Raw genomic sequence first — 22881 nt, forward strand, 5'->3', positions numbered from 1 at the left:
CAGAGGCAATATATCAGACAAGAGCCATTGATTAGTCCCCAGTGCTAATAGAGAGGATTGCAATGGGTGCTCTAATATGCTTAAATCACTTGTTGTTGCACTTAGTTTATTTAGGAGCACTTCAACATCTATACTATTTAGGGCTCCCAATCCTGTCCCTGTAATACTGGCTGCATCCCTCCCTGTTTGCTTTGAAGGGGGATGAGCAGGGAAAGGATAATCACTCCTGGGTCAACACTTCACAAGTGATGTTAATTGTATACTATTACTTCTTAAACTATTATCTGTCATCACACAACAACTGGTATTAAGTCTTGAGCAGCAGCTGGTATTATCAAGGCACTGAGACCTGTCCTTCTGCTTACCTCTGCCCAGTTAAATTATAAACCTTATCTGATGGACACCAGAGAGCAAGAGCCTTCCTGTCAGGTGTTTCAGGAATTGGGAGCCTTGTTCCTGTATAATCTAGGAAAACTATCTTCCCTTAGGAATTGTTAACTTTCCACTAATCCGGATCATCCATCATTTTTATCCTTAGCTATGCTGTAGCAGTAACAGAGTCAATAATACCAAGAGCAGTGAGATGCCCCATTCATTCTTAGCTGATGTGAGAGTTTTTCCAGGAGTCAGTCATTTGTCAGCTGGCTGGCTAGTTACCACCTCTTGATGGGAGAATGGTGTATCCATCTTTCTTTTCCTAAACTTTTAACAGCAAAATAGGAACATAGTAAGATGGTATATGCTGCTTCCCACTTGGCTTCCAGTTTGTATTTTCATGAGAACATGTTAATTAAAATGTCGTCTCCAGGTTGTGTATAATGGACCTGTATTTCTAGATGTGTGGGCTGATACCATTCAGCTTATTCTGTTATTTTCAAACCCCTCCTGCATATATATGATGTATTGTGTCAACCATTCATCAGATGAGATCAGTAGGTGTCTTAACTGGGTATTACCTTCTTTAATAAAGGCCCTGTGTCAGCCTTTCTTGTGGGAAAGGCTTCTACCCAGACTGGTAACTGATGTATTATCACTAACAAATATATTCATTGCTGCTATATCAGGCAAGGCACTTCCTTCCTTAATTTCTGTAGTGGCCTTGGTTTGTGGCTGGACAATATATTACAGCAATTTCTCTGAGTAGCTGGAGCTGATTCCAGCACTTGTGTATTTCTTCTCCCCTTGATACTTTCCCCCCAATGATGTGAAAAATCCTTGTTCTTTCCATAGCTTTGCCATTGTGTGGCACACCCTGAGAGCATACAGAGAGTTTTTTGGCTCATTTCCCTTTTCTCAGTTGTTCTGTACATGTCAGGGCTGCCAGTTCACCCTGTCCTTGCTGGGAGTGTGCTGTGGTTGCACTAAGCAATTAATACCCTTTATTTCTTCACAAGGTGAGGAGCCAGTCCCTCATCTTTACAGCTGGGTGTTTGTGAGTCCCACGCCTGGTGCTGCTCCTGTTTGCAGAGCTGATAACTGATGGCAGAGAAGACTTTACTGTCTGAGGAATACTTATGCAAATAAGCACAATGGCTTAATAGGGAACACCCAGAGAAATCTCCAAAGAAAGCACCATAAATTCCTCTTCCTGTGGATTTATGGGGAGATGTTTCACAGATATTTATGGTTTCCCAGGTGCGTTGTTGTGACTCCTTGCACAGATCTGCATGGCGTGCTCCAGGAGCTGATGAGAGGGGAACACTGATGGGGCAGCCCAGTGTTCATACCAGGATGGTAATGATGGGAATGGCTCCTTAATCCCTTGGTGAATTCCTCTTGTGTGCAGCAGCTCTGCCAGCATCAGCTGAGCACCTGGAGAGCAGGGCTGGGTGGATTTAGGTGGCCCTGATCAATTTAGATGGTCCTGGTGCAATGCCAGGAGAGGTGACTGCCACAGCCCTGTCTGAATGTGCTGCCCCATCCACCCCTTCAGGGCTGGGCCACACCAACACTCCCCTGCTGCTGACCACGGCCAACCCACTGAAACACATCTCCTCTTCTCTTCCTTTCCAGGTTCCTTGCATCACCAGCAGATCCTTGTAGGGTTTCAGCTCTGGTAAGTGCAGTTGTGCTTTCTCCTCACTGAGTCTGTTGTGAAAGTGTCACCTGGGGTTGGAAGGGCACTGGGGCTGGGCACCACCACTGCTCCTCAGGCAGGTGGAAGAGCCTGAGTGTGCCCCTGTTGAGGAGCCAGTTCCTGCTGCACTTCACCCCAGAATTATTTCCCCTGTGTGTGAAAATACACTGAGATGTGTCTATCAGTGCCCTCCCATAGTCCATGAAGGGAAACTGTGTGGGCATCTTTAATCCTTCCTGGGTCATCTTTGTTAGATGGGAATTGAAAACTTTGGTGATTGTAATAAAAGCTGGGAGGCATTTCCACTGGGTGTGACTTCAGGGGACCTCAGGGGACCAATAAGAAGGTGAACTGATGGGTGGAAGGAGAGCACAGCCTGTCTGGGGACCTTTGCACGGGAGCCAGGCTCAGATGAGCATTTAGGCCCTGGAAGAAATGTGAATGTGAGAAGCTGCAGTCCTGGCTGCAAGCTACTGTTGTCACCTGTAACCTTTCCAGGAATGTGCTCCTCTCAGGCCACCCTCTCTGCCACCAGCCACCCAGCTGACTCTCCTGAGGGACCAGTGGGTAGAAGGATAACATTTCTGGGCTTTCTCAGGCTCAGGTCCCTGTGCCATTCAGTGTTTGATGTTTTTACACTTCTAAAGTCCCCAGGGGTTTTCTAACCTTATCTTTAACCCAGCAGAAAGGATCCTGGTTCTGTGCTGAGGTAAATTAGTAGAGGTATTGTGTCATCTTCACCTTTGTCCTCTTGATGTGTTTTTTTTTTTTTTTTTTTTTTAATTTATCAAAAAAGCAGCCGCTTTGCTTGATGCTATCTGCTGGTTTGGTAATTAGGTCCTGTGGAAGGCACTGACATCAGCCATGTGCTCAAGGATTTGCCGCCAATGTCCCAAGCTGCATGGCCTCATTGAACTTGAAGGGTTTTCTTTTCTTTAGCTGCCAATAGTTCACTACTTCTGGCCTAAATTTATTGAAGGGAGGACGGTTACAGTGATCTCAGGGTTTTGGGGTGCTGCTGGCGTGACCTTGCTCTGAGACAGAGCTGTTCTACAACAGGGACACCACTGTCTGGGCATATCTAACCATGGCAGGGGGCAAGGGAAGGTTGTGGATCCTGGTGCCTAGGGAGCTGCCCTGATGTCCTCTCCTTGTGCATCCATCTCACTGGAGGGCATCAGGCGTGGTGTGAGGCTACCCCAAAAGCTGCTCCTCACTCCTAAACTGTGCAGAGACTCCTCATCCGTGATGCTTTGCTCGTGACCTTGGCAGCCCCAGCTGGGAGCAGCTCAGGCCCTTGGGACAGCTGTGCTGTGTTGAGGAAGCAGCACTGCCATATTCCAGCATGTGGAGAAACTCCAGCCAAGAGGCTGATGAACAAATCAAGAGATTTTTCTGTGGCAGGGCTGTGTTCCATTGGGAAGTGAACATATAGCTTTTTCTTCCCAGACAATTCCTGCAGGAACAGCTCTGGCCACACTCCTTCCAGCAGCAAAAAGCAAGTGTCTATAGCTTCAGAGTGGGGACGGGCAAGACAGGACCCACTGGTCCTCCAAAAAGGGGAGAAAGTGGAGGGGGCAGTGGGGGAGAAGTGGCCATGGTGGTAGAGCTGCCTCTCCTGACACAAGGTAATCAGCTCATGGCTTCTTCTCCCCCGTCCTCTTACCCCCCTCCCATTGCACATCTCTCTCCAGACGTGGCCATGTGTGTTAGCAGAGATAAAAGCTCTCTTCCCACACGGACTCCTCTTCCCCAGCATGCTTAATCATGAGCCAATGTGGCAAACAGCCTTCCTGAGAGGAGAGCCCCGGGCTTGGCTCTTCTCTCTCCCTCCCTGCCTGCTGCCTTTTGCCTGGGCTCCCACTCTCCTGCACCCCGGGGCTCCCCGCACGCCCCTGCAGCCTGCACAGCCATCACGTGCCTCTGACAAATGAGCTTCATCTGCACCCAAAATTAATCACATTGTCATGCTGGCACAGGATGAGGCAGCTGTGCTGAAATGCCTGAATCCCTGGCTAATTTATCACAGGGGCTGGATGCAGAGCTGCTCCGCATGGGGACATGCTCCGGAGAGGCAGATGGGGACAAGGAGCTGGGAGTGAGTGCTCAGGAGGACACATTCTCCTCCTCCCCAGAGCTCAGCCATTGATTTTCAACCAGGAGAAGCTGGTGGGAGATTGCTGGTGCCCAGGGCTGATGCTGCTGGTGACAGCCTGGCTCCTCTGAGATGCCTCGGACCTGGAAGCTGATGAGTCCTCCTCCATTGGATCATGCTCAGGAACCCAGAGCAGAAGACTAGTGAAGGAAATGGATATGCGGGAATTATTCCAGGATTTCCAAAGCTATGGTCTTTGTGGATGGTGGAAGGAGGAGGCAGCCAGCCAGGCTGATGTGTCTTGTTCACTGCATTGCTCCAGTTTGCTCATCAGAAGCAAAGTGTTCACTGCCTGTGATGGGCTGGGATCAGCATGGAGAACCAGCTCCAGGGCCAAGGGCCTCCAGCTGGACCAGTTCCTGTACAGGATGTCAAGGAGGGGGGCCAGTTGTGATGTTTGCATCTTTCTGGGATCCACATCATCCTGCTTGCCAACTGCTCCTCTCCACTTCACTTCAGTGTGGGTTTGCTGGGCAAACTCTCTTCTCTAAGTCCATCCCTAAGACAGACGTGGATTTCTCCAATATAGACACCCTTGCTTGTCTTGTGGTAATTAATTACTAATTCCAGACCAGACTCAGCTCTGGAGTGCTCGTTAACTAATTGGATGCCTTCCAGCAAATCCCAGCAGTCCCTGCACGATGGGAAAGTCACACATTCCTTGTCTGCTTCCTCACTGCTTTGTCCCCCATGGTCGATAGGAGCACCTTGGAAGAGATCCACTGGGGCTGCTCTCCTGGAGCTGCTGGCAGCACAGCACAGCAGGTTCTTCCTTGGGGTGCATAATAATGGACAGCAAAGCAAAGCAACACACAGATGCCCTGTACAGTGACTGGTGGCATCCTTTGCTGTGCTCCCAGCTGCTGGAAGGGGCTGGAAACCTGCTCTGCCCACTGGTCTCTAGGGGTTTCACACCAACTCTCTTTGCAGATGTTGTTGCATGTGGGTTTTTTCCTCATGGCCTGGCAGAAATGCTGGAAAACTGTTATCCTGTGCAGTCTGAAGCTCTGTGTTGCTCACTTTGCTGTCATGGGGAGAACTGGTCCTGTGTTTTTAGAGAAAAGAGGCTTTTATCCATAAAACTGAGCTGGTGGTGCTCCCAGCAATTTGCCCAGACAAAACAGTGAGTGGCTTTTGTTAAAACTTTAAATCTTAACTCACAAGGGCATGGACTCCCTTAGATCAGCCATAAGCTGGTGCACAGATAAACATGGTGTTTTGAGGAGGGAGAAGGGATGTTTTGGTCTCCTGTGCCTCTGAGGGCCCTGTGGGGTCTCTGGCCCCTGGGCACCAGCAGTCGTGGGCAGCTGAGCAAGAGACAATGGAAAGCTCAGTCTGAGCATCTCTGAGCCTCATCCTCAGACCCTGCAGCCTGCTGTGCTGACCCAGGAGCTCTCCTCCCTCCTCAGCTGCATGATTCAGAGTGGATTTTGGGGCTGGGCTGTGCTTGTGACTGTGTTTCCAGGCTCTTTGGAGAGGCAGATGTGTGCAGGCCTGTGAGCAGGAGACATGTCTGACTTGATGTTCATCCTTATTTCAACTCCTCCAGGGCCTCTGGGGGATGATGCAGCCTTCAGACAGCACAAAGGAAAGAGTTACAGTTCTCTTGGCTCAGTTCCGCGTTCAGAGTGAGCTGCTGCCAAGGCAGGGGCTCCCATGGGTGCCACCCCTAACCCTGGTGACATGGTGATGGGTCCTGGTGCTCAGCACTTCTTGAAGCTGTCCTTTTTTTTTCCTATGCTCTTATTTTTTTAAGTCAGGGCTGCAGCTGAAGTTTTGTAGGCACCCCTTTGCCAAAACATGACAGGCTTGTGCCCCCTGTTGAGTGGAGAGGCCAGGGAGGAGCTGGGAAGCAGCTGAGATGTGACACGGGGAATTGGAGATGTGTGGTGACACCAGAGCAAGAATTGGTCACACAGCTTAGGAAATTACAGCTTGGGTTTCCAGAGAGTGTTGAGAGGGTGGAAGGCAGAGCCTGGAGCAGAGGACATCGATGCTGGGACACTCCAGGAGATGCCTTTGCTGGGGCTGTGTGAGGAGGAGTGCTGAGGGTCAGTCCCAGGTCTCCCAGAGGTGGCTGGGACAGGGCAGGACCTCCTGCCAGAGTCAGGCCTGGGCAGGCACTGCTGGCTCTGCTCAGCATTTACCATCCCCTGGTCTGGGGGGAGCCCAAACACCCTCCAGGAATGGCTGAGAGAGGCTCCAAGGATGCTGAGCCACCTCAGCAGAGGGAAACACTTGTGTGCCCAGAGAAAAGGCTTTTCCAGACTCTGTGAGAGCACAGGGAAAGCCTCTTGTGGCTGTTTAGAAGCGCTTTGCATTTGGAGGTGCCCAAGTCTTTAGGACTCAGAGTGCAGTTTCTGAAAGGCCCTGTTCCCTAGAGATTCAGAGTAACTGACCCTGCAGATCCCTGTGTACCAGCAGGCAGGGCAACACTCAAGCACTTGTCATGGCAGGGCTGACACCAGCCTGCTTTTTCCTAGGTGCAAATAACTGTGCCACAAATTACATCAGACTTTGCTATCCATTAACAACTGCTCCTTTGATCTTTTGTCAGTATGAAGGAACTGGAAGAGTTTCTTTGGGTCTAGTAAATTGGACATCTCCTGGCCCTCTGTCTCTTGTAGAATCCATATGGACGTAATGGATTTAGTGGCATCTTGCATTTTCATCTGTTGGGACACAAATAATGGTATTTCACCCTGGCACCCAGTGGTGCAAAACCCCTCACCCACATTTTGGAGAGGGCTTGGCTGTGAATCCCCACCTGTGCTCCTCTGAGCTCAGCCTCTGGGGGTTGGCCATGGTTTGAGAAGGGTTGGGCATGGTTTGTGTGGGGTTTGGGATGGTTTGTGTGGGGTTTGGCATGGTTTGTGTGGGGTTTGGAATGGTTTGAACCTACTGCACTTTTGGACAGAGCTGGAAGCACCAGCCTCCCTGGCACACCCCAAAGGCAGCTCCAGGGAGCTGCAATAACCTGGTGTGACTCTGCAGAGCCTGATTTCTAGTCCCTGTCATTAAACACCCAGCTGTTGAGATCTTTTATCTGTATCCAAATCGAGACTTGGCAGGCTTAGGTAGCAGGGAGCTCAACTCAGTGACCAGGAAGATCTGATGAGCTCTTAAAGCAAACTCATCATCCCTCAAGAGGATGGGCAGGGATCTGAGCACACCAGAGATGCTTTCATGGGCTGAGCTGGTGAGACTGGGTGGGAAACTGGGTGGGAAACTCTGGGGTATCCAGCCCATGGGAGCTTCTTTAGAGATGGGGTCTCCAGACACCCAAAGAAGCACCCAGAGCCCCCTAAGGCACACAGGGGCTACATTTTGTGCTGAGATGTTGAAGGGAGAAGACAGCTCAGCATCTAGAGATTTTCCAGGCAATGGAAATTTTCCAGCTGAGCCTAAGGATAACCACCTCATCACACTGGAGCTGGCAGGAGAAGATGGCTGCTCCCCTAAATTCCAGATTTGTCCATCACTAGCGATAACGCACCGAGAAATAAATGTCACTTCCAAAATTTATGGCAGAGCAGCTTTGCTAGTCTCCTTTTTTTTTTAAGGTTATACTAAAAATTAAACCACATTTCGCCCCAAGGGGGAGCGGCAGGCTGTCACCGTAACAAATGTGCCGGTGTGTCACGGAGCAGCGCACATGTGTGTGCACACAGCGCTCGGGAGGCAGGGCCAAGCCGAGCCGCTCACGTGGCTGCTTAGCTGAGGAAAATCGTTATTTTTGTACTTACACTTTAGATGGCACTTGCCTGGCCCCGTAAAAAAAGAAAAGAAAAAAAAAAATAAAATAAAAACCAAACATAAAAACATGGGAGAGTTACACAAGCTCCAACCCGAGTTCCCACTATAAAACCTGGCGCAAGCAGCGGAAGCCCGGGCTCCTCCCGCTGATGGAGAGCATCCCGTGCCGGCAGCATGGGCGGGACGGCATCCCGCAGCCCCATGCCCGAGGCAGCATCAGCTCGCAGAAGGTGTTGTTCTAAGATTAAGCAGGGATCAGTGCGGCTTTGAGGGCTGTTTTCCCTCCTTGCCCCGCCGTGTGTCTGGACGGGGCGCTCCGGGGATGTTCATCAGCTCTGGCAGCGGAGCTAACCCGATTGAGGGCTTTTCTCACCCTGCGCTCAGCGCTCATCAACATCCCCCTGCTAAGGAGTTCAGAAGCGTCGCCTCATCTCGCCCAGCTTTGGTTTGTGATGGGCAGGCGGTGGATGGGGGGAACTCCCCCCGGCTCTGTGGGTTCTGTCCGGGCAGAACAGGGCCACAGAGCGAGGGGACGTGGCTGAGAGAGCCGCTGCAATGCAGTGCGGTGCCACCGACGGCACTCTGCCCACAAAGAGTCCTATTTCTGCCGGGCACTGGGAGCTGGGCAAGGCAGATGCCCTGGTGGAGGGAGGGTGAGGCTGCCTGCCTGCAAACGGAGACCTACAAACAGCTCCTCGGTGGTGTCACAACCCCGTCCTCTGCGCAGGCAGGGAGAGAACCCACTTTTGGAAGCCTCCTTCCCAGATCTCACAATCGAGAAGCAGGAGAGATATTTTTATTTGGTCTTACAAGTAGGTCTCGAAACGTCTCTAAGTGGGTGCTTCATAGTCAGCGTAGAAATAAAACCCTCCCCTGCACCACCCAAAGCCCTTTGCAGCAGCCAGCCCGAGGCTTTGTCCTGCTGCCTCTACTCTGTGCTCTCCTTTTGCTCCATGTCCCTGGCCAGCTCTCCTGGGGACACCCAGAGCAGGCTGACATGAGTTCTGACCCCTGCCCAGCAAAATTTGATGCAGGAGATGCTTCCACACTTTCTGTGGTGGGTCCCAGATGTCTTTTTAGTCACCTGAAATGTGTCAGCCTGTGTTGAACCAAAGAAGAAAAGTGTGCTTGATGATTTTCTTTTTCCCCTGAATATTTTAATTCTTCCATCCAGAAAACCTGATTCTCCCATGGAAATTGTGTTTCCTGTTTGAAAACAGGTTGTTAACACGCCACTCAGCGCTACAGAAGGCTGCTTTTCCAGGGGCTAATACTTGAAGATTGACTGATTTCAATATCTAGCACGCTACATCCTCTGATTCAGCCTTTTCCTTGCATCATCAGGGCTTTTGTGCTTTTCCTTTCTCCTATTTGGATCCTCTGGTGCCTTGTAAGACCCAGACTCCTGCTGCAGCCTGGCTCAGCTGAGCTGAGGAAGACCTTTCCACTCTGTCTGCCTGGCTATTTCCATGAAACCTCCAGGAATTTAATAACTTGGAGATTTTCAGCTGTCACTCACAAGCTGTTGAATTTGACTGCTGAGTCGGAGAGTAATTAGGGTAGACAGACAACACGTGGAGCACGTGATGGCACAAGACTTGTTTTCTTAAGGAAACCACACCAACAAAAAAAGGAAAAAAAGATCTAAAAATACTTCTTTTCAAATTTTTTGCCTTGTTCTACCTGCAGATAGCTCTTGACTGGCAGTCAGGGAATGTGGGCTGCCTTAGGGTGGTGACACTCAGCACTGGGTGCTGTGTGGGCAGGATGGGTGTCCTTGTCCCTGCAGTCCTTGGGGACACGGGGCTGAGAGCTCAGCATGGTGACTTTGGTCCCTTTGAGGTGACATTGGGTGAGAATGAAGAACATGACATGAGCATCTCCAGCAGTGCTGTGCTATTTCAGGGCAAACCCATCAACTCAGAGCCATCTTTTATAAATAAAGGAGGTTTTAATTAAAACCACAAATTGTTAACAGTGTAGTACACTGCACATTCTGCCAGATAGCAGAGCATTCTTGAAAGTACCTGTTAAAATACTGAATGGTGCTGCCATTAAGGGATTTTGGCTGGTTGGCCAGAGGTCTGTGTCCTGCTGCAGGACAATTGGAGGTGTGCAGGAGGTGCAGGATGTCTCGCCTGAAGCAGCCAACATGGGGTTTGGAGGTGGTGCCTGATTGCTTTGTGTGCCCTATCTTGCCCTTTGGAAGGGGGCACCAGCACTGGGAGCAAAAGGTGGGCAGGGTTGTGCCAAGGGAGCTACTGAGCCTCTTTCTGTGCAGGGAGGAATGGAAGATGCTGCCTAAGGCTTGTGGAGCCTCATGCTGCAGGCAGAAACAGGCAGGAGGAGAAGGAAGGGGGCTGCTGCTGAAGTTCCTGGTGGAATCTCTGCCCTCCAGGGGCCAGCTTTGTGTCTGGGATGCTCAGAGAAACCCAGCCCCATAGAGCTGCCTGCCCGTGCCAGCTTTTATTCCCTTTACCCGCTCCTCTCTCTCGGTGCTGGCGGGCAGCCCAGTGCCAGGCTTTTTATGGTTTTCTTTTTGTCTTTTTCAATGAGGATAAATCTTTTATCTGTTGACTGTGAGGCTGTGCTGCAAACAGAGTCGTACAGATCTTGTGGGTTTTTATAGCCACCTCCATCTTCCAGGTTGATGGTTTGCAGCTTGGTCAGTGCCCAGAGTTGGCACTGCTGGCTTGGATGGAGATTAACCCCAGCTGCTCCATGCTGGAGACTGAGATGCAGAGATGGAGACCTGCCCTGCCACCCCCATGATGTTGTCTCTGCTTGCCTTGTACTGGGTGTAAGAGGAAGGGGGAAGCATGTGGCTGGAAAGAGGCAGACATAGAGCAAGGAAAAGCAGCTCATTTTGCTTAATTATGACTGACTGTGACAGCCTGCATCTTTAGTTTGAAAAGTATCTGTGAGGTATGGGCTGCTTCTCTCAAACAGGATAATTATGTTAATTAAAATGCTTTCTTTATGGCAGTTCTGATTAATAAAAACAGTTCCAGTGCTCTCTTTAAACGCGCTAACCTTCTGTTGTGCGGGAAAACTGGCTTTTCTCAGCAATTTATGACTTTTAAAACAGATTAGAGTGGGACAGCCTGCTGCTTTCACACAGTAACGCTTCCTCCCCGGGGGAGAGCAAGGCAGCCCACCAGCACAGTGCCCTGCTCGTGGGGAACAGACGGAGCAGAGCACTCGGGCAGCGACGCCGGAGCAGGCAGCAACATGTGCCCGTGTGGGAGCGAGGGATGGGAGGCGTCACAGAGCTCTGCCAGAGTGCCAGGGAATAAAAATACCACTTATTTCTCTAATTGCTGTTTATTTCCTCTGCAAAGTATTGCGATAATTAACAAGCTCCCAATTAAGAAAAAATTGTGTGTAGAGGAAAAGCAGGTACGGGTGCCAAGAGAGCTGGGTTTGTGCCAGAGCGTGGTGAGGGGCAGTGGTGGTGGGTCCCTCTTGCTGACCACACGTGGGATGGGGTCCTTTGGGGACTCCAGCACTCAGGAGGATGTGGTGAGTTCCCAGTTCCTCACTGGAGACCTTTCCCAAGATGATGGTTGTGCTTCCAGAGGTTTGAAAGCTTAGGAGCTCATCTGAGCCCTGGTGTGGCTGCCTCATGTTTCATCCTTTGGCTGGTTTGCTGGTCCTTGAAGGGGTTTATTTCTTGCTCATGGAGGTTCAAGGCCCTTGAGCACAGTGGGTTTGGAGAGAGGCGGAGCATCCAGCACCCTCCTGAAAAGCAGTGACAAATTGGGAGCGCTTGGTATCTCTGCAGATAGCTCTGAAAATATAATCAACAGCTGGTTGTTCACAAGGAGGCACCACTTGGTGTTCATAAGGAGGGAGGGTTTGCCACATACTCGTTCACAAGTGTCAGTCCTCGGCCAGGTGCATGTTCCTGCTGTGGCAAGGAGGTTTTGTGTCCCCACCCTCCCTTTTCCTTTTTCCAGAACTTTCCCCTGCTGGCAGCTGGTGCCTTAGGCTGGGCCAGATGCTGGAGCAGCACATGGAGCAGTTCTTAGCTCCCCCTTCCCAGGCCCAGCAAGGGACTCTCACACAGGGGTAGTGACTTACCTTGGGTCCCTTCCCTTTCTCTATGCCCAGGAAGGGACCAGCACCTCCAGCAGCCCATCCTCGGGTTTGGAGAGTGCTGCTGAGCCCTCTGCTTTGGCAGGTGCTTTGGGAAGGGTGACACCATCCAGCTGGCCAGAGGAGTTTGGGTCTGTTCTGCCTTGCTCCTCCAGGAGAGAGGGAAAGGGAGTGCTTGTCCCTGACCCTGTGAAATGCTGCATGTGACCAACAGCCCTTGCCTAAAGCATCAGTTTGCCATCAAGCTGTGACTCCTGATGCAGAGCTGATTGACTTCACTGGGTTTGCCTGACCTGGTGAACTGTTGGCAGGCAGCCCCACTCCCCCCAGTCTGAAGCATTTTGGGAAGGATTGGTGTGGGAAATGGGGAATAAAAACACCTAGAGGTATGGAGTATAGGCCAGGGGAGGGTGGTGAGGGGCTGTGGGGTGAAGCTCCTGCACACATCCAGCAAGGCAGCTTTGCCCTTTGGTGTTTGCAACCTGCAGATCCTGGTGAGCAGTGCAGTCACTCAGGGAAGCTATCCAGAGCTTCCCTGCGGGTTATCCACCCAGCCTGGGGGGCTGCAGCCAGCCCATCATGGCTCCATCCCCCGGGCACAGCCCTTTCCTTGCCCTGCAGGCTCAGCTGGGGCTGGCTCTGCTCTGCTCCTCACTGCCCCGTTTACCTCTGCTATATTTACATGTCTATTTTATGATTTCAATTTTTAATGCTTCTGCTCTTTGAAGATGCTTAATGCTTTGGAGTGGAACATTTTCTTCTGAGTCCTGAGTGCCAACTGAGGACAGACCAATAAATCAACTAATAACTGGAACCTCATTTTCTGCTCCCATGGCTGTGAGTTAACCCTCCTTGTGCCTCCAAGGCTCTCCTGGTGCTTGCCATCTCCCTGGGCAGGAGAGCTGCCTGTGCCAACTAGGAACACCCTTTTGCGGGGCAATGTCAGGCCTTTGGGATTCCCATGCTGGGCTGTATCTTAAGTGGTGGTTTCTGGGTGTATCTTAAGTCGTGGTTTCCAGCTGCCACCTTCTTTACCTTTCTGTCACCACTGGTCCCAACGCCTCATTGGGTCAGCAGAGCTAGAGATTAGGAAGGCAGTCTGTAGACAGTGGGGAGCATGGTGCCTGGGTCTGGCAAGTCACCCAGTGAAACCCAGGCTGTTCCAAAGCTCCTCAGGATGGGACAGCCAAGTGCCATCTTTGTGATGCTACAGATTCCAGGAGCTCTAACTGTGCTCTGCAGGAACGATGTCCAGAGAAAGCCACTTCCTTGCTGCTTGCACAGGGAACTCTTGCTCTGCTGACAACTTGTGGCAGAACTGGAGGAGCACCTCAGGAAGGCATCCTTGTGTCCCTTTTACTGGCAGCTGGAACTGATGAATCCCCAGCACAGGAAAACATGCTCTGCACTGCAGGTGTAACAGAAAGTGGCAGATCTCAGGTAAATCTTCTTTCCAGTTATTCGGCCTAACCCCCAGGGGCTCAGGACTTTCCACACTGCTGCCTTCATTAGCCCAACTCTATTTCCTGTTCTCATTCATCTCAATAACATCTAATCCTTTAAAGAAGCATCTGCTTTTACCTGTGTCTCGCTTTGAAAAGGCAGGTGTCTGCTAAAAAAAGCAGAAGCCTCTCTTGAAATGGAAAATGTAAACCCCCTACCTCTGAATTATTGTAATTTTGAAATTAAGGGGCTCTCAGGCAAAAATATGGGAATGGGAATAACAGTTCTTTTATTAAAAAAATAAAAATGCAGTAATACAAACCAACACTGCCAGAGTCAGAACCTGAGCTGACCCCCTGTGTGTCAGGGTGGTGGCACAGCCCCATTCCATGGTGGCTCAGCCCTCCTGCAGTGCCAGCTGTGGTTCTGCTGCAGCAGGGATCCTGCAGCTCTTAAGGTCCAGGAGTGCTGTAGAAGGGTCTGGTCTTCCTCTGGGAATGCAGTGGGCAAAGGCTGCTGTGGTGTCCCAGACATTCAGATTGTATCCAGGTAGGAATGCAGAGCATCTCCACATGGGATGATGGACTTTAATCAGCCATGCAGGGACACTCACTGACTGTGGGCACAAGATAATTAATAATTAATGGCCCATTAACAGAAGAGATCTCCTGGAGGGAGGGTTGGTTGTAGAAAAGATAAAGAAAACTGCCCAGTGAACAGAAGAGAACTGCCCCACCTGTAACAGCTGGGAAGTAGAATACACACCCCAGGCACATCTTGCATTTGTAACATAAGACGACCTGATCCTGCAGCAAGGTGTGCAGAATCCTTGCAGGGCACTGTGTTTCCCCTCTGCATGTCCACACCTGCAGGCTTGAGGATTCAGGTGCTAGCCCTGCTCTCAAGATACCTTCCCTGAGACAGGCTGCTGGCCTTGCCTTGCTCTAACACTTGATTGCCTGTTGAATTATGAAAGCACTGCTTGTATCACCTGGCAGATGGCCACAGAGCTGCCTCTCAGCTGCTCTTTAACTCCTGACTCCCAGGTGTTGCATGCATTAGCCTGGTCTGCTCTGCAGCTGGAGCCAGGCTGTGCCCGTGGGCTGTGCCAACATGGGGTGCCAGGGCCCTGGGGAAGCCCTGGCCTTGCAGAAAGCAGCCATGCCTGGGCTGTGCTCTACTCTCAGGGGGCTCTGGTGCTGTACAGTGGGCAGAGGGTGTCCCCTGGGCCAGCAGCACGTGGGGCTGGACACACCAGTGTCCTGTGGGGAGCCCTGCCAGGCAGGACAGCCTGGCATCCCCACGTCCTGGGCCCTCGAGGCCCTCTGGTCTCTCCACACCCTGGCACCAGCTGGGTGCCCTTGGCACTGCTGTTCCAGAGCAGAATTGAGCTTCACAGGGCTCCGTGGCTGCCCAATGAAGTGCTGGACCCTGTGAGCCAGGCACATCTCCTGGTAGCCTTCCTCTGCCACAGAAGCACAGGGCTACAGAGCAGTAAACCAAGGCCATGCCATTTCCCACCTTTGTTTTTTGTCTTTGATGCTCTGGGTTTGCTCCTGGGGGCTGGAACCCCACAGATACATCTGCAGGAGCTGGGGCTGCACTGCAGGTGCCCAGTGACAACCTGGAGTGGGCTCAGGCAGGGTGTGATTCCCTCTTTTGCTGTCAGAAGTGATTTGTCCCTAGGGAGCTCTCACAGTCCTTGCCTTGGCACAGCCTGCTCCCCAGCCAGCGTGGTTTTGGCAAGTCAGGAGTGCCCAGGGCTGGCTGGCAGAGCTGCTCTGGTGCAGAGCTGATGGCTCAGGCTGCCCAGTGCCATCTCCTTCGTTCCCAGTGAGTGCTGGGAGAGGGTGGGGAAGGGAGCAGGGCCCTTCTTCCAGCCTAGTGCTCAGTTGCTCTCTGATGGCCCATCTTGTGTTTATCCATAATTACATTGTGGTGACAGGGCTACAGTTTCCAAACCCATACACAAATGCTTAATAACCCATGGGAATGCTTTCCCATTCGTTAAGGGGCGCAGGCTGCGTCCATTTCCCCTGGCCCTGCACAAGCCAAGCGTGGGGCAGCATCTCAAGGCTGGTCCCCTCTCTGCTGGGGACTTGCCCTGGAGTGACACCACCTCTTTCCCCTGCATCATCCATCAGGCACTCTGGAAGTGGAGGCAGAGTGTACTGGAGTAAAATTTTCCATTGGAAAATGTATTTTTTATCAAGCTACATTATCAGAATCAGCATGTAGCCATGGAGCCAACATTCAGGTGGGAGAATATTGAAGCAAATAATTCTGGCTTCTGTCTGTTGACAGTGTCCAGGAAATTCAAATGTGTCTCTTTGATTTGATGTGTTTTGACTTTTATGTTTTAATTTAATATCCAGGTTGTATTTAACATTTTATTATGGTTCGTGCTTGAGAAATTAAATACTTTTTTCCTTACTGCGGCAAAATTCCTGAATATTTCCCAGTGAAATGCCAGGGCTTGGGTTTTTCCTGAGTCCTGTCCTGCAGGTGATTTTGATTCACTGAGTTCAGTGCTAGACTAAACTTTTCATTTAGGAACCTTGCACAACCAGATAATGGTTTCTATTAGGCAGTTTCTGAAAATTCATGGCTTTTTGGTTTCATGTGCCTTGGCAATACCCTGGAGCAGGTTTGGGGATCTGAGGAAGCAGTATGTGGCCTTGTCTGGTATTTGGAGGTGCTGGAGAGGCAATGTAGAGGTAGATTTATTTATGGCTTTCACCAGACCACTGTCAGAATCAAGGGTGACCCCCATGGCAGGGAAAAATACAAGGAGGACTCCATTGACATCAGAAGGCTAATTAATTACTTTATTGTACTGTACTATTCTATACTATATTACACTACATCTAAACTCAAACTGCACAAGCACTTAACCAGATCTCCTGACTGTCTCCTGACCGACTGTCAGGACACACTTTGCAGAGATTGGTCAAGAAAACAAAACACTCACACCAGAATCCAATCAAGCAAATTCCTTCAGGTAAATAATCTTCCAGCACATTCCACATGTTCCAAAACACAGGGGCAGTAAATGAGATAAGAATTGTTTTGATCTCTGTGCTTCTCCAGGAAAAACCTGAGAGAGAGAATTATGTGTCTCTCTGTTCAGAGAATGTGAATGCCACAGACCACTGAGGGATGGAGGTGTCTGGGGAGCTGTTGTGGGTCCAGTGCTGGGAGGTGGCACATCCCTCTGGTGGGATGCCATGGGGTGCATCCCTCTCCCCTGCTGTGGGACACACACACCACTCTGCTCTCACTGACACCATAACAGGGCAGGGGTGCCACAGACTAAATCCTCCTCTGCACCCCCAGTGCCCCCCCTGAGGGAAGGGGAGCTGTAGGCAGAGCTCAGAGAGCAGAAGAGCTGCTGCTGCTGTCGGTGCCTGCCGGCTGCTTCCATGCACGTGAGCACGTGCGCGGGTGTTTGTGCATGCATGTGGGGATAAAGCCACTTTCCAGGCAGCTCTTTTAACAACCAAATGACAGCTTGTTTGCTGCTAGGATTGCAGGCCTGCCTGGCAGAGGCTCCACAGTAGAACTTTGGAAGCTGCCGCCAGCGAATAGCCAAACACATTTGTACGGGCTCAGTCGACAGCGTGTTCCAGCCTCCAGCTCTGGCAGGGGGGGAAAAATCATCTCCCTGATATATGTGTTTCAGCACCAATTATCCAAGCCTCATTTGCTCTAGACTCACAAGACCATGTCCCATGACATCTATTAATTGCATTAAAGATCTCTCATTATCCTAAATCTCCAGGATGCCAGGTTGGAGTGGCTCAGGCCCAGGTTTTCAGGAGGGCACACGTGTGTGTGAGCACACGGGCCGGAGGATGCGCCTCATTCAGGGCAGGCAGGGCAGCGGTGTGTTCCTGCCAAGCCCCTGTCCCTGGCTATTCACAGCTGGCTTGTGGCTGATCCTGGGGCTGGATGTGACACTTGGCTCAGAGCAGCCTGGCAGAGCCTCTCCTGTGGTCCCTGAGGTGTTGGTTCTGTGGGGGAAGGATGGAGGGACGCGGCCAGCACTCCGCACCACACGCCGCCAAGCATGAGCCCACTGCCCCTTCTTTGCCAAATACTTATTGTTCCTGCTTTGAACTTCTACAGAGTGAGGTTTGCCAAGGATCCAACATGAATCATTAATTAATTCCTGGAGGGCTTTTTTTTTTAATGTTGTTTGTTTGTTTTGAGTTTTTTTTGTTTTGCTTTTTTTTTTTTGGTGTGTGTTGTTTTGCTTTCATAATTGAAAGCAGGGAGAGGAAGGCAGTGTAGGTGCAGGATAGCAGATGTACAGTCAGAACCATTTCACCATCCATGGAAAGGAGGGTGCCATGGGGGTGCTGCTTGTCCTTGCTCCTTGGGCTGGGCTGTAGTTGCTGGCTATGGGCACCCAGATTCCTGCCCCTCATCCTGCCTGCCAGGCTCTGTGTGGGCAAACTGGCTATGAGCACCCTCTCCCCCTGTTACCCTCTTCCTTCATCCCATGGGTCTCCTCTGGCATTCACAGTTCTGGGGGTGCCCTTTGCCAAGAGCCTTGTTGGATGCAGGGACCCTGAGGTTCAGTATGGAATTGCTTTGCTTCCTTTGGAAAGATCATTCCTTGATGAGGCCTCTGGAGGGGCTGGTGGAGGCAGAAAGCTCAGCAGGGCACCTTGGAAAGGAAAAGGCAAAAGTGAAAAGGACAGAAAGGTCTCATTAAAAGAGAAAAATGCATTTTTAGTTACTGGGGCAGCCTCAGGGTTGTGGAGAGCAGAGAAGGGCAGTAAGGCCTGCTTGGAGGCTGACAACCCAACTCCTTGTGCACTGTGTGCTCCAGTCCCCAACCATCCCAGTTTGTTCCAGTGCTGCCTCAGACTGGGGAGCACCAGCTGGGTTGGTCTCATGGCGCTGCAGGGAGGGACAGGCCTGATCCCAGAGCTCAGGGAGCACAGCAGGAATGAGCAGCATTTGCAGTAATGCCCAGGCCCTCGAGCCTGCAAGAGCTCTTGCCATTTCCACCCTCTTTCTGGTGTAATAACTTGTTCCTTATTGACATTTTTATTCTGAACACAGGGAAAATGCCAGAATGGTAATTGCTGTACATGTAAAGCAAGGCACTGTGCCATATCCTCCAGATCATTTCCTTCCCCCTTCTCCCAGCTTGTAAGGCCTAGGTGGAAGTGGCAGTAGCTTGGCTGGAGGGTGGGATACAGGGACCCACTAGTGCCACGGAGCTGCCACCAGGTGGGTGGGGACAAAGGCACTGTCCCTCCTCCACAGTGACTCACAGGGCAGTGAATAACACCAGGTCTAATTGCTCTGCTAACAGCTAGACCTGCTGCCTCCAGGAGCACTTACATCTGCAGGTATCTTGTGGTTTCTAATACCATCAGAAATCCCTCTTGCTCTCATGTTTACCAGCATGCAATTGCAACCCCTTGATGTCTGCATAACAGTTTTCCATCTCCCAGTTCCCCACAAACAGCGACAGAGCTATGACAATCACGAAGGAGGCAGACAAGAAGTAAAAACCCACTGGGATCCAGGGAAAATGCTGTGTCCTGCAGGATGTAAACTGAAAATAGAAATGCTCTTCCCTCCCTCCGCCCTGAAAGCATTTGATAAAAAGATAATGTAGAAAATGTAGAATTTTGCAAAGCCGTGGTAGCCACATTTTTTCATGCAATAAGCCAGAAAATGTTTACTGCATGAGCAGAGCATAAGCTGTAATGTTGTAAAATGATAGTGCTGGGGAGCCATCTGCTTATTGCCTGAAGTCTGGAGCATGGGCTTTCTGCTTCTGTGTCGTGCAGAGCTGGGTGTGCACCCGTGTGCCAGGGATGCACAATGAATGTGTGCTGCCAGCGTGATTCCTCATGCCCAGGGGCTGGTCCTTCACACCTGGAGAGACCCTGGGCTGTTGTTGGGTTACAGCAGGATGGGTGGTGGCTGGAGATGGCAAGCTCTGGGGATGCAGCAGGAGGACCTGGTTCTCCAAGCAGGTAGAAAAGCAAACCTGGGGCAAACAAGCAGCCCCATGAGCTCAGGGGCTCTCAGGATGGCTTTGGAGGGGGATTTCACTGCCACAGCACCGACAAGGGGCACATCAGAGGGCTCAGAGGGCACATCAGAGGGCTCATCACAGCCCTCCCATGGATCTGCATCCCCTGAGAGCCGGGTGCTTCCCAGGCTCCTCCCGCCAAGGCCTCTGGGCCACACCAGCATGTGGTTGCCCGCAGTTAAGTGGGGGATTATGCATGTCTGAGCAGTTGGCATTGAACTCCTAAACTCTGGAAATCAAATTGTGCCCTGCAGAATGGCTGCCCTGCTGCTGCCGAGGTCAGGGGGATTTGTGGCTGCCTGTAAGAGAGCCAAATCTGTCTTTTCTTCCCCCGCTGAAGGTTGTGCCACAATGCCCTCAGCATCTGGCTAATCCAGCTGGTGCCCTTCACCCACACAGAGCTGCCCATCTCCAGTGCCCACCAAGGCCATGCTGACTCCACCCTGGCACCCCAGCTCACACAGGGCAGCAGCAGGGACCCCCAGACACCCCTAAGTGTGACAGCCTGGCTGGGAGAATCAGTCTGCAAGTCTCCAGTGCTGCGAATTTGGTCTGTAGCATTGTTTTGATGACAGGAGTGGTGAAATAACACCCAGGGGACAGAAGGGATACCAAAATTATGATATTGCCCTTTGGAATTATTTCACGGTCAATGTAGCTTTCCTGTCCTCACGGTGATATTTTACCCAGCCATTGCTCAGAGGATCCCTGTCTTATATTAATCCATTTCTGTTGATGCACAGAATGAAATGCTATATTCCCCCCAGCCCTCCTGCTGTCCGTTTTGTTTCCAAGCAGCAGCTCGGGCAGTGGTGCTTGCCTGCTGCTGGGAATTCTGATGGGCTGTGGCAGAGCAGGGCTGGGCTATGGATTCATTCATCCTCCTGCTCTCTCACAAGCTGCTTGTGTATTATTGATAACCCAGGGCTGAGTGATTATTACATATATAAATTTATTTTAATTCCTTACAATTGCTGCTGTGATTAAAGGATGTGCCAGGTTGTACGTAGCCTGGTAGTGATTAGACACTACAAGCCATGGCAGAGATAATGTGCAGGGCTTGGCTCAGTGAGGCTGACAGATGAGACAGGACTGGTTTTCCCATGCAGGGCTTTGTCCCAGACCTGCAGAGGGGTTTCAGTGCCTACAGTTCCTTGGTTTCAGTTCTGGTGTGCCTGAGTGCTGGTGTTGAGCTCAATGCTGGGGTGTCCCCATGCACTGGGATTGTCTGCTCCAAGCCATGCAAGGAGCACAGACACCCAGAAACAAAACCAAACTTTACTGTCACTTATTTCTTTCCAACCTCTCCAATTTTTCTTAGAATGATGAACTTTGGGCTGGAATTATAAAGGTATCATACAACATCACAGAGTATCCTGAGTTGGAAAGGACCCCTGGGTATTGAGTTCAGTGATCTTAGGTACTTAGGCAGTTAAAGATGGAGAGAAAAGCTGAGGAAGATGAGGTGGCTATGCCCTCCTCACTTGCCCTACAGACACTGACCTGCAGTTTATATGTCTCAATATCTGGCCATTAGGGCCAAGCAAAGCTAATTGTGTGAGCAATTTTGTTGACTTAGTTATTCTTGTAAACATTGATAGAATCAGCTCTCCTATTCCTCAACAGGAAACACTTCCCAGCAGAAAATATAAACAAATTGCTCTTCATATCAGAGCATTTTAAAATAAAAATATCAATAAGGACCTAAGTCAAAACTGCATTTTAGATTCAACAGATTATTCAGCAGAAAACACGAAAACAATGAAGCTCCTCTGAGGATGGCAATCAGCACACGCAGACATATTGCTTTTTCAGATCACAAAATCTCAATACCCAGGATCAGTAGAAAACTAAGCAGAAAATGCTTTTTATAGGATTCAAGTTTCAATTAAATTAGAGCAGATTATTCAACAAGAAAGCCTACAAAATGAAGTCTCAGTTTATGTATTGGAAAGCAAAATGCAAATATGTTGCTTTCCGGCTCACAGGGTTTCAAACCAAAAGACAAACTTACTTTAAAAAATATTTCATTCAAATTCTGGGGGAATCGACTCAAGTAACTGATCCTCAACTGAATTATTCAGCTTTTTTATCAACAGACTTATTTCTTCCCTCTTTATTCTTAATTTGCCTATTCATAAATCCCACTGCTTTGTCAGTCATAAGAAATACTTTCCAGTGGCTTTGACAAAGCAGAAATTAGCAGGGAAGGGAGCTGGCACATAACTGCCTCACTGCAGAGCGCTTCCTTGCAGCGTAAGGTATTTTTCTCTTCCTGGAGCTTTAATGCCAGCAGAAATCAATGTGAGATCTCAGCTCACCTCCTGCCTGACACTCCCTGCAGGGCTTCAGCCAGGCTTTGGGTCCCCCGTGGTGGCTGTGTTGGACCTGTGGTCCCCAGAACATGTGTTGGGGCGTCCTGGTGCTGCTGCCCTCCCCTGGGCATGCTCAAGGGAAGAGCTTGGCTTTCAGCAATGCTGAGTTGGGCCCAGAGGTCCTGCAGGGCAGGAGATTTTGCTCTTCAGCCAACAGCTCTGCTGCTCCATTTCCTTTGCTCTTAACCACTGACATCTTCTTCCCACCTGGAATTGCCTGGCTTTGACTTGGAGTCATTGGATCTCGTTCCGTGAGCTTGTGAGGGTTGTGGGTGTTTCTAAAGGAAACACCAGTGATCATAAATATTTCTTTTTGATCTGCAGGCATCAACCTCTGGTGATCTGAAGAAGATTACAGCGAGAGTTTGAGTCAGAGCGGTAGGGATAGATGAAAATCTTAGTTCTGTAATTTTACGAGGAAATGGGAAATATTTTAACAGGAAGATTAAATGTATCTTTAAAAACAGAACTTAAAAAGAAGAAAGGGATTTGTTCAATTGACACACAGGAGCAGCTGTAGGAACTTTAGAAACAATTTGTAAAACCTCATTAAATAGGAGAATGTTCTACAAATCCATCCAGTTTTCCTGAAGAACTTTGGACCTTCCTTCTCCCTCTGTCTGCAGCGATTTATTGCTGTGTCCATAGAGCAGTGACCAGCTGCAGGCCCCAAGGGCTGCATCCTGGCACCCTGGGCGTGTGATGTAGGATATAAAAGCAGTCAGGGTCCCTCCTCATAACCAGTTCTGGTTCTCCCAGTTTCCCCGTGAGGCTCATGTTAGTGGAAGGGATGGAAAGAGCGGTGGATGCCTTAGGTCAGAGGTATGACTTTGAGGGTGATCCTCTTCTGCTCTGGAAACATCACCTTTGTCTCTGCTGCAAAATGGCTTCCTTTCCTCACCTCCTTGTTCTGAGG

At 50.4% G+C, this 22881-nt stretch overlaps 1 protein-coding gene across 2 annotated transcripts in view; it reads left to right on the top strand.

Annotated features, from left to right (window-relative positions):
• Nucleotides 1-22881, top strand: part of LINGO1 (leucine rich repeat and Ig domain containing 1) — a 158023-nt gene that overhangs the window by 50777 nt on the left and 84365 nt on the right. For both annotated transcript variants that reach the window (XM_063169453.1, XM_063169454.1), the window contains one exon: nucleotides 2014-2056. The gene's annotated coding sequence lies outside the window, so the exon portion shown is untranslated. The remainder of the gene's footprint in view (nucleotides 1-2013; nucleotides 2057-22881) is intronic.

This window comes from Melospiza melodia, chromosome 15 (genome assembly GCF_035770615.1).
Source record: "Melospiza melodia melodia isolate bMelMel2 chromosome 15, bMelMel2.pri, whole genome shotgun sequence".
Classification (NCBI taxonomy): Eukaryota; Metazoa; Chordata; class Aves; order Passeriformes; family Passerellidae; genus Melospiza; species Melospiza melodia.